Consider the following 13,244-nt stretch of genomic DNA (forward strand, 5'->3'; position numbering starts at 1 on the left):
ATACATGTCATTACATATTTGTCAAAACCCTGGTGTAAAACTATGGGCTTGGGCTGATTAGGATGTGTTCAAGTAGGCTCACCTACCGTAAGGAATGTACCAGTCTGGTGTAGGGTGTTGACAGTAGGGGAGTGCATAGGGGCAGGGAGTTTATGGGAACGCGCTGTGTTTTCTCCTTAACTTTGCTGTGAACCTAAATCCATTATAAAAAATAGTTTATTTAAAAAAAAAAAAGCTACTGCAGTAAGAAAAGTTATCTTTCGGTAATTATACAGAGTAATACAAAAATACCAGTTTGAAGTTTAGATAACTGAACTATTGCTACTGCTCCATTTTCAATTATAGTGCAAATGTAAACTAAGGGCACATGGGAGTTTGAGAGGAAAAAAAAAGAAGGATTTTAAAAAAGAGCCAGATATTTGCTGCAAGTGGAATAAGTCACACTAATTTCATTAAGAGCCGCAAACAGGGATAATGACCTTTCGAAAAATCTGACCAATACATGGTGCAGTGATTTCAATGATCTGCAATTTCTAAGTCTTAGGGAAATGAGCTAACGGATTTACAGCCGCCATCAATTACTTCTGAAAATGCATCCCGTACCAAAAGGTGCCAAAATACAGGAATTGGAGCGATATCTATTAAAGGAGAAGAGAGCAGGGCTGCCAATTATAGCCAAGTCTCTAGATTCAGTATCTACTAAAATAATGGGACCACACCAGAGGGAAAAATGTAACAAACCTTAGGCACTATAAAAGCTACAGAGAGAGAGGGGCAATTAAGTAGCAGAGAATTGAGGAACCAAAGAAAGATCCAAGACCATGGGAACTTGCACTGGGTAAAGAAACAAATGAGCTAGTTAACATCAAAAGAGGACACACCTGACGGCCTCTTTTTTTTTTTTCTTCCATGAAAACGACCCCTGGGATTTAATCTGGATGCTTCCAGGATCCAAAGACATCCTTTTCTTTTCTTTTCTTTTTTTGAATATGGAAACTTGCTGGAATACAAATATGACCTCTTTTCTGTATCTCTGCCTGAAAATAAAAAACTCAATTGAATGTAATTGAAAATAAAAAAAATCCAGTTTTTAGTAAATTCTTAAAGAGGTAGAAGCCACGGTATCTCTCCTCATAAATGAAGGAATTTTAAAGAGGGACGCTAAGGATGCGAATTTCCTGAAGGATGTGTTATATAACAAACTAGGAGGGAGAAGAGCAATTATCACTTTAATTAATTAGGGCCCTGTTGTAGGTCCCTTGTGAAAGATAATCCTTGATTAAAAGTGTCAGTGTGTAAAAATATAGACTGAGACTGAAATGTGAGAGTGTGAAATTTCAATTAATTGTAAAAAATTAGCTGGTATTATCATTCTAATGATTCTCTGGAGACTCTGGACATACAAACAAACAGAGTTGACAGTGTAAACAGAAATAGAATCAATCCACTCATGGTTCATCCCTCAAAATAATTCTTTTGGCCTTTTGTGTTTTTAGATCTGCAATGCAGAGGTTAATGTTAAGTAATAGCAATCGTTTTGCAGAGAAATGGAATACACAGAATAATACGAAATAGAAGGAGATTAAGTAATATTTTACTAGCACACAGTGTTTTTGCAGGCAACAAAAACTCTCTAACATACATATGCTTTATAAATATTCATGAAATCATATTATCTACCTTAGGAATTCCGTACCTGGAAGGCTTGCTGAGACACTTTCCCCCCGCTGTGCCTGGAAAGAGTTCCCAGGAACGAGGAAGGAGCAAGCATTTTCAAACTGAAGCCTAGAATTAGACTCAGCCAAGTGGTAAGTAGCCACAACACATTCTGAATCTCACCTGAGACCAATTCCTCGAACATAAACTTGGTTTTCATGATTCTCTTTCCTAAGCACTAACTCAAGACTCGAAGTGTGATGTGCCTCTCTGTCTTTTTCTCTTCTCCCTCTGTTTCTTTCGCTTTATTATTGAAACTAGATACCAAATGATAGAATGAGCCATTCTTCATTAAAAAAGAAAACAACCCTGCTTATGGCATAGTAAAACAAAACAAAACAAATTTTAAACTGTTCTCTGACATCAGGTAGGAGACTGATGCCTGTGGCAACAAACTCCCTCTAAGACCTAGAACAAACTTTTCTGTGTCAACGAGCTCCAGCTTCTGGACTTACAGAGAAAAAAACAAATAGCAAACATCTAACACATAGGGTTGGCATGACGTATAGGAATGATATACGTAAAGAAAGGGCATGGGTCCTGAAACTTGGTTGGTACCTAAGAAAGAGTGGCTGTTGTTTCCTAGTTTTTGTTGTGATTATGATGGTCACAGAAATGTATCTCGCCCCAAATTTGAAATTTTCCCTCACATGGAAATATCCAGTCACGCTCACTTTAAAATCAAAGCAAAAGTCTGACTCCTTGTTTACCTTCGAGTGACATCCATTGGCCAAGACAACAGAAATTAAACTACATCATCCACCACTCCTTGCCTCCAGTATTCCCAACACACAGTACAAGGGGAGAAAAACAAGTTTGTAACGTTGAGGCTTACATGAGGACATAATTGCCCACTCCACTGATAAAATCTGACAGAAAAGTAATTTTGAGGAAGAAGCAAGAAACTAGCGGCCAGATCTGGGAAACACTTTGGCCCTGGGGCTGCTCTTTATCTTGTCCCTAAAATGAAACCAAGTGTCCTGATGCTCTCTAAAGAGCACAGTCAAGTAGGGTTTTCCTATCATTTTCTATTTTTATGCTGCTTATATGGTAGGAGCCTTTTCTCTCTGGAGCAGGTGACGAGCAAGGCACAGGCTCTGAGAAAATCTTCACTGTGTCCCACAATATCCGATTGTGAAATGTATGTTCTTCTCTCTACCAATCAAATTTAGGCCATGCTTGGATTTTATGAAGAGTGGGAGAAATCAGTCTTCTTGTAATTCTTTAACTCCCCATCGCACTCCTCCTAAAGATCTCCCCAGTGGTTAAACAGTCAAGAAATAATAGGCTGGTCTTCCTGTATTATTCCATCTTGTTTACTGGCTTGGCATAGTTGGGGAGGCAAGGCAGTAAAGCTCTTTGCTTTATTAAAGTGGTGACCAAAAGTGGTCATTAAAGTTCACGACCAAGGGTGAGCAAAAACATGAAGAAAACTCATTACAACTTTCCTGTTCCTAGAGGAGGGATTATATATGCTAGATCAGTCTGTTACTGAGGATCACGACAGGGCACCGCCATTTGGAACCAGTTAACAGTGAAATGTATGGCCATTAACATTTAAGACAATTCCCTCCCTCTTAACACCTCCTCCAGGGCTGTCAGAGAGGAAGACAATGAGGGCCAGGTGGTTGGCCTGAGTGGCTTAGTAATGGAAACTTGGTCAGAAAACCAGATAGGAGAGAGCTACAGAGGAGCTCTGGAATAATGAAGAAATCTTCCCAGGAAGATGGCAGGGAGAATGAGAGGAATTGTCAAGGGGAACGAGTGAAGCAAAGCAGAGAAACGAAATCAAGTGCTTACGTCTTAAATGGCCAGGGCTGAGTTAACAGAAGATAATACACGTGGGGTCTGTGCCCCTCTCGATAAACAGGTACAGGGGCAGTGAAATGGAAGAGAAGCATCTTTCCCTATGGCTGCCCTCCCGAGTAGTTATTTATCTACTGATGATAAAAGAAAATCAAAGTCTCTGGCCACAACCCGTACGACGTCAGGGCGGCGACGTTCAGGTTGAGCATCCTATCTTTGTTCCTCTTCGATGCCCTTTAGATGCCAATTCTTCAATCTGGTATCATTTAAAATGTGGCCCTGTGATCACCCACCTCAGTATCACCTGAGATACTAGTTAAAAAATAGATTCCTGGGCCTGACCCCAAACCTGCTACCTTAAAATCTTTGCAAGAGAAATGGTATTTCAATGACTCAACCCATGAATTAATCTTTGAAAGGCCTTTTTAGGAGACAGTCATGGTTTAAGTTCTTCAGAGTCTGGTTATTCAGAGCACTCTACCTGGTAACTCTTGAATACCGACTGCTGAAAACGTGACCCCCAGTTCTACCATGAGATCAACACTCAAGGGCATACAGGGTTCAGAAAAGAGAAGTCCTGGTTTTGTGACTTTTCTGAACCTAGGAAATAGAGAACTTGAAAATAAGGCTCTGCTCCCACACTTTCTGCTATTCGTTTCCACTGACCGGAAGAGTCCACATCTTATAATTTTGTTGTTGCTACTGTTGCACATTATCCACAGGCTGGACATGTGAATTTCAACCCGTGTGTGGCCTGGGGAGATGCTTCCAGCTCCCTTGCCACAATGAAAGAGACTGGGAGACGATGCATACTGATGAAGTTCCATACTGTTCCTGAAAACATTGGGAAAACACGAAGCTCCACATTTCCAATCCATTTGAAACTTACGTGTTTATAAAATTACGGCCTCGGTTCGCTCTCAGATCTCCTGGGCCTCCCTGGGAAGGTCCAGATGAGGCTCTACCAGCAGCATCGGTTAATATTGTGCAAGTTGCCTGACACTTCCACAGGCCAAGCCTTTTGTAAACAGTGCAGTTTACTATCCAAGAACACAATTCAGCCAACCCCACAGAAAATGAAAAACCTGTGTTTTCACGTCCCAAGCACTTTGCTATAACGATCAAGTGACAGAAGTGGCACTATTCTTATTTCGACTACGCATATCAAAACAACTAACATATACATGTACCCAGAACATATGACACAGTGTGCCTGACTGTGGGAGATTAAATGAGATACAGAGTGTAAAATATTCAGCCACATCACAGCTTTTCTTAGCTACTGTCCTAAGTTTGGGTGATGGCCAGTATACGGGTCACGTTTCTCACTGCTTACTATCCTAATAATAGATTAGATAAAGAGGAGGACGAAGAAGAGGAGGAGAATAAAGAGAAAAATAAATATACTGGCCAATATTTATTTTGCATTTCTCTCGGGTCGGTCATTATACAGCCGTTTATGTGTATTATCTCCTTGTGCAGTGGGAGAATATAGACACGCAGAGAGAGACAGGACCTGGCAAAAAGGCTTTGGTCAGTTATGGAAGAAGATCTCATGTGGGTTTGAGTTTCAAGTTTACCCGACACAGTTGAGAAGCAGTGAAGAATTTTTAACAAGAGAATGACATGTTCAGATTTGCATTTTAGAAAGGTCATGCTGGCAGTGTGAGGCATAGATTGTACTAGGGGAACACTGGAGGTGGGAGACCAGTTAGAAATGCAAGGCCCTGGTGATAGTTCATGTGAGAGAAGCTAAAGGCCTGGAAAAGTTATGTGGATGGAGAGGAGGCAATTCTCAGAGACAGGTTGGACTGGGAGACACCATTAGATGGCGTAAGTAGAATCTGGACCGAGAACACAAGAAGACATTGCTTATTGGAGATCAACGTCACTCCTTCTAACGTGTCATGTAATTTGTGATTGATAATAATGTACAGGGGTGCGTGGGTGGCTCCGTTGGTTAAGCATCCGACTTCAGCTCAGGTCTTGATCTTGCAGCTCATGAGTTCGAGCCCCACGTCAGGCACTGGGCTGACAGCCCGGAGCCTGGAGCCTGCTTTGGATTCTGTGTCTCCCTCTCTCTCTGCCCCTCCCCTGCTCATGCTCTCTCTCTCTCTCTCTCTCTCTCTCTCTCTCTCTCTCAAAAATAAAAAAATAAAAAAAATAATGTACAGATTGACATTACCATTCACACAACAGAGAGTAAAACTTTCAAGTTTCTTATATAACAAAACAACTAAAAAATATTTACAATATAAAACTATCTATATCTATATCTATATCTATATCCTATCAAACAAGAAAATGTTCCCATTCTAAAGGTAAAAGACTCCCATTTTGAAGTTTTAAAGACTTCAAAATATACAAGATTCCATTAGATTCTTCTTCAGAGATACCTCGGTGGAATCTCTTTGTCTCCCACAGAAATATTTTCACAGAAATTTTAAACATAGAAGGGTATAAATATCCCAGCTTTCCCATAACTTTCTAGAATTCTACAGAGTAAACAGCCCTATGTCCAGGCAATGAATTTCTTTGACTAATCCTTCTGCTTTAAAAAATATACTACTTACAGGTCTTTCTTGCTTGTGTCTATCTCAAATTAAAATTGGAAGTGAAATTTCCTCAAAGTTTAAAAAAAGATGTTCTCGCCCTATCCAAAGTACTGTGCTTCCTGTTCCTGAACACCAGAGGGCATCATTCAGTGAAAGCCAGGATTTGGGAGAGAGGGAAAGACAAGGAATTCCACTGCTAATGAAAGAAACTGATTTTTTAGTGTGTACCCTTATCTACCATGAAGCATTACCATGGTAACAGCACCAGTTAAGATGATTGTATATTTAGGTCACAGTATAAAAGAAGGAGCTTGAACATGAGGGGGGGGGGGGAAAGGGAAGTGAAATAAAGACAAGAATATATGAAGTGTGGAAGGAAGCAGACCAGCCAGAACCTACCTCACTCGCCCTTTGCCAATGGCTGTTTCCCAGAAGCCACATCACGCCTTTCAAAACAAAGGTGGGTAGTAAATTCTAACTAAAATGAAAAGTTGCCACTGGAATTCAGAACCTTGAGCTCTAGCAATCTTAATAAATTACGCGGAACTACTTCAGCATGGCAAAACGAAGAGAAAACTAGACTGGAAGTCGGGGTATGTGTGTTCTCAGGCAGTTCTTGGTCCCCTGAATCACGGTGGAAAAGCCACTTCCCCCACTTCCACACAGATCACGGGCCACTCTAAAAGATACCAACATCCTCCCTCATCCTTGAGCACCAGACAGAAGAAAATCTTAGTAGAGCCATAGGCGAAAAGAACATCTGCCAAAACTCCAGGTGATTTCAGTGCCCTTGTTTTCTTTTGCCAGAGGCATTCACTGATTAATCAGAACAAGCATGTTGTGCCAAAGAAGAAGCTAGTTGGCACTGGATCTTTCTTGCTTAGGATTTAGGGGCTCCAACAAGCACATGCAGAGTTGAATTAAAAGGATGAGGAGAGGGGCGCCTGGGTGGCTCAGTTGGTTAAGCGTCTGACTCGGGCTCAGGTCATGATCGCGTGGTTTGTCAGTTCGAGCCCCACGTCGGGCTCTGTGCTGACAGCCCAGAGCCTGGAGCCTGATTTGGATTCTGTGTCTCTCTCATGTGCTCTGCCCCCTCCCCCTCTCATGCTATGTCTCCCTTTCTCAAAAATAAATAAACGTCAAAAAAAAAAGTTTAAAAAAAAAGGATGAGGAGAACAATGCTGAACTCTGGACACCACAGCTCTGACTTCCCCAAACACAGGCAAAATGAATGCTGCCACCATTCCGAGAGCCAATCGGTACAGCACAAGACAACGACTGAAGTGCAACAGGCTGTGCGTTTGCATCCTGGGGCTGCAACTTACAAGCTGTGCAAAACTGGGCCGTTACCTGACCCCTCTGGATGCCGTAACATGGGGAAGATAACATCTTCCTCATAGCACTGTTGCAAGGATAAAATGAGAACTGCTTCATCTATTCATTCATTCAACACATATTTAATGAGCTCTAGAATGTGCCAGACGCTATCTGAAACAGTGGGGATAAAGCACTAACAGATGATATAATACACGAAAGGTGCTTAGGACGGTGCCAGAGACTTAGAACACAATCTAAAAACTCATTTCCAAGGAAAAATAACCTGCTCCCTTTGTCCCACAGAAAGACACCACCGCCCCCCCCCCCCCCCCCCCCCGGCCCCCCCGTGACCTAGCCGAGCTTTGGGGTATACAGTCGGTCCACTGGCTCTGACACCTTACAACAAACACAGTCCCAACACCTGCCCCATGAACTGAAAGCAGACAAAGTGAAGACAGGGGATAGGACTGAAAGACAGGTAGTAACAGTCAGGAGAACATGGACAGTGTTTGATATATAGGAGTCTGAGAAAAATTACCCGGAACTCATACCATGAAATGTCCAGCCAGCTCAAATGTGAGTTTAAACGAGGAAAGCCAGTCCGTCAAGGAAAACGTGTCAGCAAATGTGTCGGTCGGTCTCTAGATCCTACTGAGGAAAGTGAAGAAGGAGGAAGATCAGATCACGAGTGGGGTGTGAGTGCTTGGGTGTGGATAAGCACTGACACGCATTCTCTCACAGGCAGACCCCAAACAAAGCCTGACATCAGTGATGCGGGCTCCACCAAGCACTTCTGATGGCACACCCAGCTTCTCGACCTCGTTGTTTTCTCTCCCATTCCTCTCTCCACTTCCTGTTATTCTGCTGCCCCTCTTCTTCCCTTTTGCACTTGCCTTAACTTTGTCCACTGCTGTGGATCAGAGAGACAGGCACCTCCTCATCAGCCTGCCTCTCCTTCTCCACTGACTCGGGTGCCGCCATGTTTTCCCTGCCAGCCGGCAGGCTGGGGACTGCTGTTTCCTTCAGACCTCAGAGGCTGCCCCTCCCTCCTGTGCCCTTGGCCCTGGGGGCTGGCTGCCCTGGATTGGAAGTGGAAAACGTCACTAGGATGTACCTCCAAGTGCCTGACGTTGGGGTTATCTGCGCAAAGGGGATAGGGTCACATTTGGAGCAATGTCCCCAAATTGAAAGAATGTGGGGACTCATCCTAAAGGGACTTTCACCTACACTTGACTGCTCTTCTTTCCATATCTGCCCCTGACGTTGAGAGCTGTAAAGGTTTTCTTTGAACTTGAACTATGATAGGGATATTCAAATCCACCTGTGTTGTCACTCCATTCCCTCTCCAGACACCCTGAGGCATCCTTACATAAACAACTATGCCTCTTTCTTTTGTGGGAAGACCAAGCATCTGTCTGGAAGCCCACCCTCAATTTTGGGTCCCAGGAATCTCCCCCACTCCCACCCTACTTCATTCATAGAGTTTTAAAACCCTAAGCTCACTTGGCTGGAATTTCCACACCTTTTTAAGGGAACTTCCACACCTTTATTTTTCAGATTTAATTGGCCTATTTGTTTAGCCCAGTAAAAAATACAGAATCCACAGAATTTGCTTATCTAGGTACTGCCTCAACTGGAACACATTACTAATATTAGCAACAGCAATAAAAATTCACCTGGCATTAATATGTTACTTCTTGAGACTCTGGTGACGAATCCCGCAAAGCTGTAACCTTACTGGCACAGGATTCTTCCCTCCATGTGAGGAGAGGCTCAAAAAGTCCGGGTTCTAAATTGCAGCCCAGCACCGTTCCCAGCGTGAAACCGTCTCCCGGCCAAATCCACTAGGTTACCTCTAGGATTATCAGTCCCCGTGTTGTCACCACCCCAAATACGGCATGCACACGTGCCTAATTGTGGCTTAAAGGGTATTGGCATCATTATTTGCTTATCAGTCAAAATGGAATCTCCTGCCATATGCTTTTCAGTACACCGTATACACACGCAGACCGCCAACAACATGCAATGCGTGGCCTTTGCCCCAGGACGCCGGGTTGAACACCAGGACTTTATGAGCTGCCTCACTTTCAGAGCTCTCTGAATCCAGGGAAACCAGAGGAGCCTGGAGGGAAGTGAGGCGCTCATTACCCCAGAACCCAGCCATTTGGACTTCCCAGGGCGGACTGGGGAGAGGCTGCCCGCCGGCCGCGGGGGGGGGGGGGGGGGGGTTGCGGGGCTCTGGCCTGAGGCTTGCTGAAGGCAGAGGCCTGGTGTGCCCCAGCCTCTGGCCCCCTCGGAACACTGTGCTCACAAGAGCGCGACAGCAGGAGCCAGAGCACAGGGCCATTTCCTCCAGAGCCTCCCCACCCTCACCCCACCCCCAAAGTCGACTTTTTCCCAGGCCTTCCCGGTCGCCCCGCGGTTTCCCTCTGGAGTCCGGAGGGCTCCCTCCTCTGAGTGGCCATGGCGGTGGGTGGCCGAGGCCGCAGGTGCCCGGGGCTGCGGAGCCGGGGCTGCGTGCCAAGGCGCGGGCTAGTGTGCGGTAGAGCGTGGGGACGTGTGTTTGTGTCGCTGGCTGCGTGTACTAGGGGACGGCCGAACCACACGGCTGGCTGCCACGTACCCACTGCACCCAGCGCTAGGAGAAAGAGCAAGAAACGCAAAACAAACCGAGAGACAGAGAGACAGAGAGAGAGAGAGAGAGAGAGAGAGAGAGAGAGAGAGAGAGAGATGGAAAAGAACTAGAAAGTCAGTGTGGGGGATTCCGAAGCTCAGGACTGGGAGGCGCCTGGCTCCGGCTGGGCTCACGGTGCCTGGTCTGGCCAACTCGGAACCCTCCTGTGAATGAGGCCACAGACCTGCCATGGCCGTGAACTGACATAAGGACACGGGAGGGCGGCTTGGGTGAGCTATCGGCGGGCAGCTCTGCTTGCCTGAGGCGTTTACCTCCATTTCTATGCTCTCCTCCTGCTTCTCTGCACCGACTCCCACAGATATTTCCACACAGGCAATAGCCTTGGTCTCCTGGCCTGGGACTGGTGGTGCCACGGAGCCTCGCAGGGATGATTTTGTGGCTCAAAGCAGCCTCGAGGACAGCGACGGGCAGGAGGGTAGAGAAAGGGATGGGGACGCTGGGGGAGACTGAGGCAGTAGGTACGTGCTGCTTGCTGGGTCACTAACTCGGGGGAGTCTTCCCTTCTCGAAAGCTCTCCCAGGCGAGCCTGCTCCACCCCCGCGGGGATGGGGGTCACGGGCACGGGGCAGAGCGCACAGGTGGGATTCCTGCGCGATCCACCCGGCGCGGGCTTGGACCGCACCTCGCGGGTTCCGCGAGCTACAAGTTAGCGGCGACCACATAGGTCCGCAGGTGCGGACGACGAGGGGCGCTGTGGGTGCAGCGCCTCTAACCGCGACCCCGGACCGGGGGGTGAGGTGGGGGTCGGGGGAGCCCGGGCAGGATCCGGGACCTCGCGGGCTCCGGACTGGGGCAGCGTCCCCAAGCCCAGGCGAATGGATGACCTGGTGTGCACGACCGAGGTGGGATGGGGTTGCGAGAGGCTTCCCCCTTCCTCCGTCCCGGGATCTTTCCTCGTTCTTATCGCCCCCTGCCCCTTGGCCGAGCAGCAAGCCTCCCTCCCGAGACGTGGCTCGACTGCCCGGGGCGCTGCTCGCAAGGCGGAGCCGGGGGTGCTGTGCGGACCCGGGCGAGCAGGGCCTCCACCCCAAACGCCCGGCAGACGTGGCCAGACCCCCCCGCCCCCCCGCAGCGGGAAGGACCGTGGGAGGCAAGCAAGGGCGACGCTCTCCGAGTCTCTCCCACAACGGCATCTCGGGGAGGGGGCTGGGGGTCGGGGACGGCGGCGGGGCCGGCGGGCTGGAAGGAGGCGCGACGCTCCGCAGGCGCGGCTTCCAGGCTGCCTTAGCCACATTCCGCCGGACTCAGTGTCGCGCCCCCGCCCCGCGCTTTGCCTCGTTTGCCCCCTTCCTTCCAGACGCGCCATCACTGCCCTCGGCCCTCCAAGCCCCAGGAGTCAAAGTTTCCATCTTTGAATCTGCACTTACGGAGGACTATGGTCCGATTTCCCAGCACCCCCCCCCCCCCTTCGCCACCTTGATCCCTCCACGCCGGGTCCTGGGGATTGGGAGGGACCCAGCCGCGCCAGAGTCCCCCGGCGCGGGCGAGCGGGGAGCCGGGCAGCGTGGCGCCCTTACCTGCCGCGGGTTGTAGCTCCAGCTGCCTCCGGGGCTGCGATTTCCTCGGTGAAGGCTGGCAGGAGCGAGGAGCCCTTAGCAGGTTCGGGGCTGACTGGCCCGGGGAGGAGCTGCGCACCGCTCAGAGTCCGGAGCCGGCCGCCGGCTCGCTTGCTCCCTTGATCTTGCCAGAGAAAAGGGAAAGATTAGTTGGGGCCGCGACGCCCGGAGGGGTGGGGCGGGGAGGCGGGGAGAGAGCGGACCCAAAGGCGCGGACCGGAGCAGCGGGGCGCGGGCGCGCGCGGGCAGAGTCGCGCACCCCCACACCGGTCCCGGTCACTTGGCGAGTCTGGAACCCCTTCGCGGTTCAGGCAGGAGTTACACTGGCGCTGCCCCCGCCCTCCACACCGAGCCCCCAAAGGAAACGCGAAGGGGACTTTCAAACCTGGCTTTCGCGGAGACGACGACGAGTCTGGAGAGCCAAACAGGACCGAGACCTGGATGGACCGGCGAGCCGGGCGGGATTCATTTCTTCACCGAAGTGCTGGGGGAAGTAGTAATTAGTGCGGGGGGGACAACACCTACTTCAGTGCCCCTGGCGATTTCCTAGTGGGATCTGCGGTTTCAAGGCTCTTAGCCAACCCGCAGGCTGGCGTGTGTGCGCGCGCTCGTGTGTGTGTGTGTGTGTGTGTGTGTGTGTGTGTGTGTGCGTGCGTGTGTGTGTGTGTGTGTGTGCACGCGCGCGCGCGCTCGCTCTCCGGAGCGGGTCTCTGCGCCCGGGCGCCTTTGGTATAGCAGGAGACCCTGTCTGTTTTCCTGCGTGTGTGTGCGATTAGCTGCAATGGGCGGACAGTTTCTGGAGAAGAGAACATTTACAATTTTCTTTCAATATGACAGGATTAGTTGCTGTTGAAGGCGCTCCTCCAATGAAATCTCCTCTGCTCTCTGATTTGGCGGTTCTTCTGAGCAAATATGACAGCCTTTTGTCCAGGCTCCTTTCGCTCCTCCACGTCCATCCCCAGAGCCCAGGTCTCCCTCCATCTGCAGTTTCTACACCAGAACCTTGACAGTTACCACCAGCAGCTGCAGCACCATCACCACCCAGTCCCCTTCCTGCAAGTACATGATTGCTGTAAAGGTGACATAGGACACATCGGGAAGAACACAGTGTTGCTTCTCGATTGCGGAAGATGCTTAAGCTCAGTTTTTCCAGGTGGGAAAAATGTTAGCATGCATCCGCTATGCTTTGTAACCATGTAATCGTGCCGAACTGCTCCCGGATTGCTTATTTCTTTGGGATACTGGCAAGTGTGTTACAGAAGTAATCTTTGTGGTTGTTGTTGTTGCTGTTGTTGTTGTTTCTCATTTTAAGCGCGTTCCAGTGCCCATGGTTTCTTCGACGAATAGGCATTAGGTTACAAAGTATTTATGGCACTTCGTGGAATTTGGGGTCTCCACGGAAAGAATTAAGATGCAAACTTCTTGCGTTCAGAACAGCCTTAGGTTTTCATTTCTTCATTTTAATGAGAAATGGCTTCCAAGAAGAGTACTTATTATTTTTAGATACTAACCCATTTGATAAAGACACAATGATATGATTCTGAAGTATAGCTAAGTACCAGACTTTGCTCTTGCGAAACTATATGTATATATGAAGAT

General features: G+C 48.3%; 1 protein-coding gene across 1 annotated transcript in view; it reads right to left on the reverse strand.

Annotated features, from left to right (window-relative positions):
• The window catches only part of CHRM2 (cholinergic receptor muscarinic 2), a 146,570-nt gene extending 134,007 nt beyond the window's left edge, over positions 1-12,563 (reverse strand). The window contains exons 1-2 of the mRNA XM_040471869.1: positions 12,031-12,563; positions 11,607-11,769 (exon numbers count right to left, since the gene is read on the reverse strand). The gene's annotated coding sequence lies outside the window, so the exon portion shown is untranslated. The remainder of the gene's footprint in view (positions 1-11,606; positions 11,770-12,030) is intronic.
• Positions 12,564-13,244: the final 681 nt, after the last annotated feature.

This window comes from Herpailurus yagouaroundi, unplaced genomic scaffold (assembly GCF_014898765.1).
Source record: "Herpailurus yagouaroundi ecotype Mexico unplaced genomic scaffold, PumYag 100, whole genome shotgun sequence".
Classification (NCBI taxonomy): domain Eukaryota; kingdom Metazoa; phylum Chordata; class Mammalia; order Carnivora; family Felidae; genus Herpailurus; species Herpailurus yagouaroundi.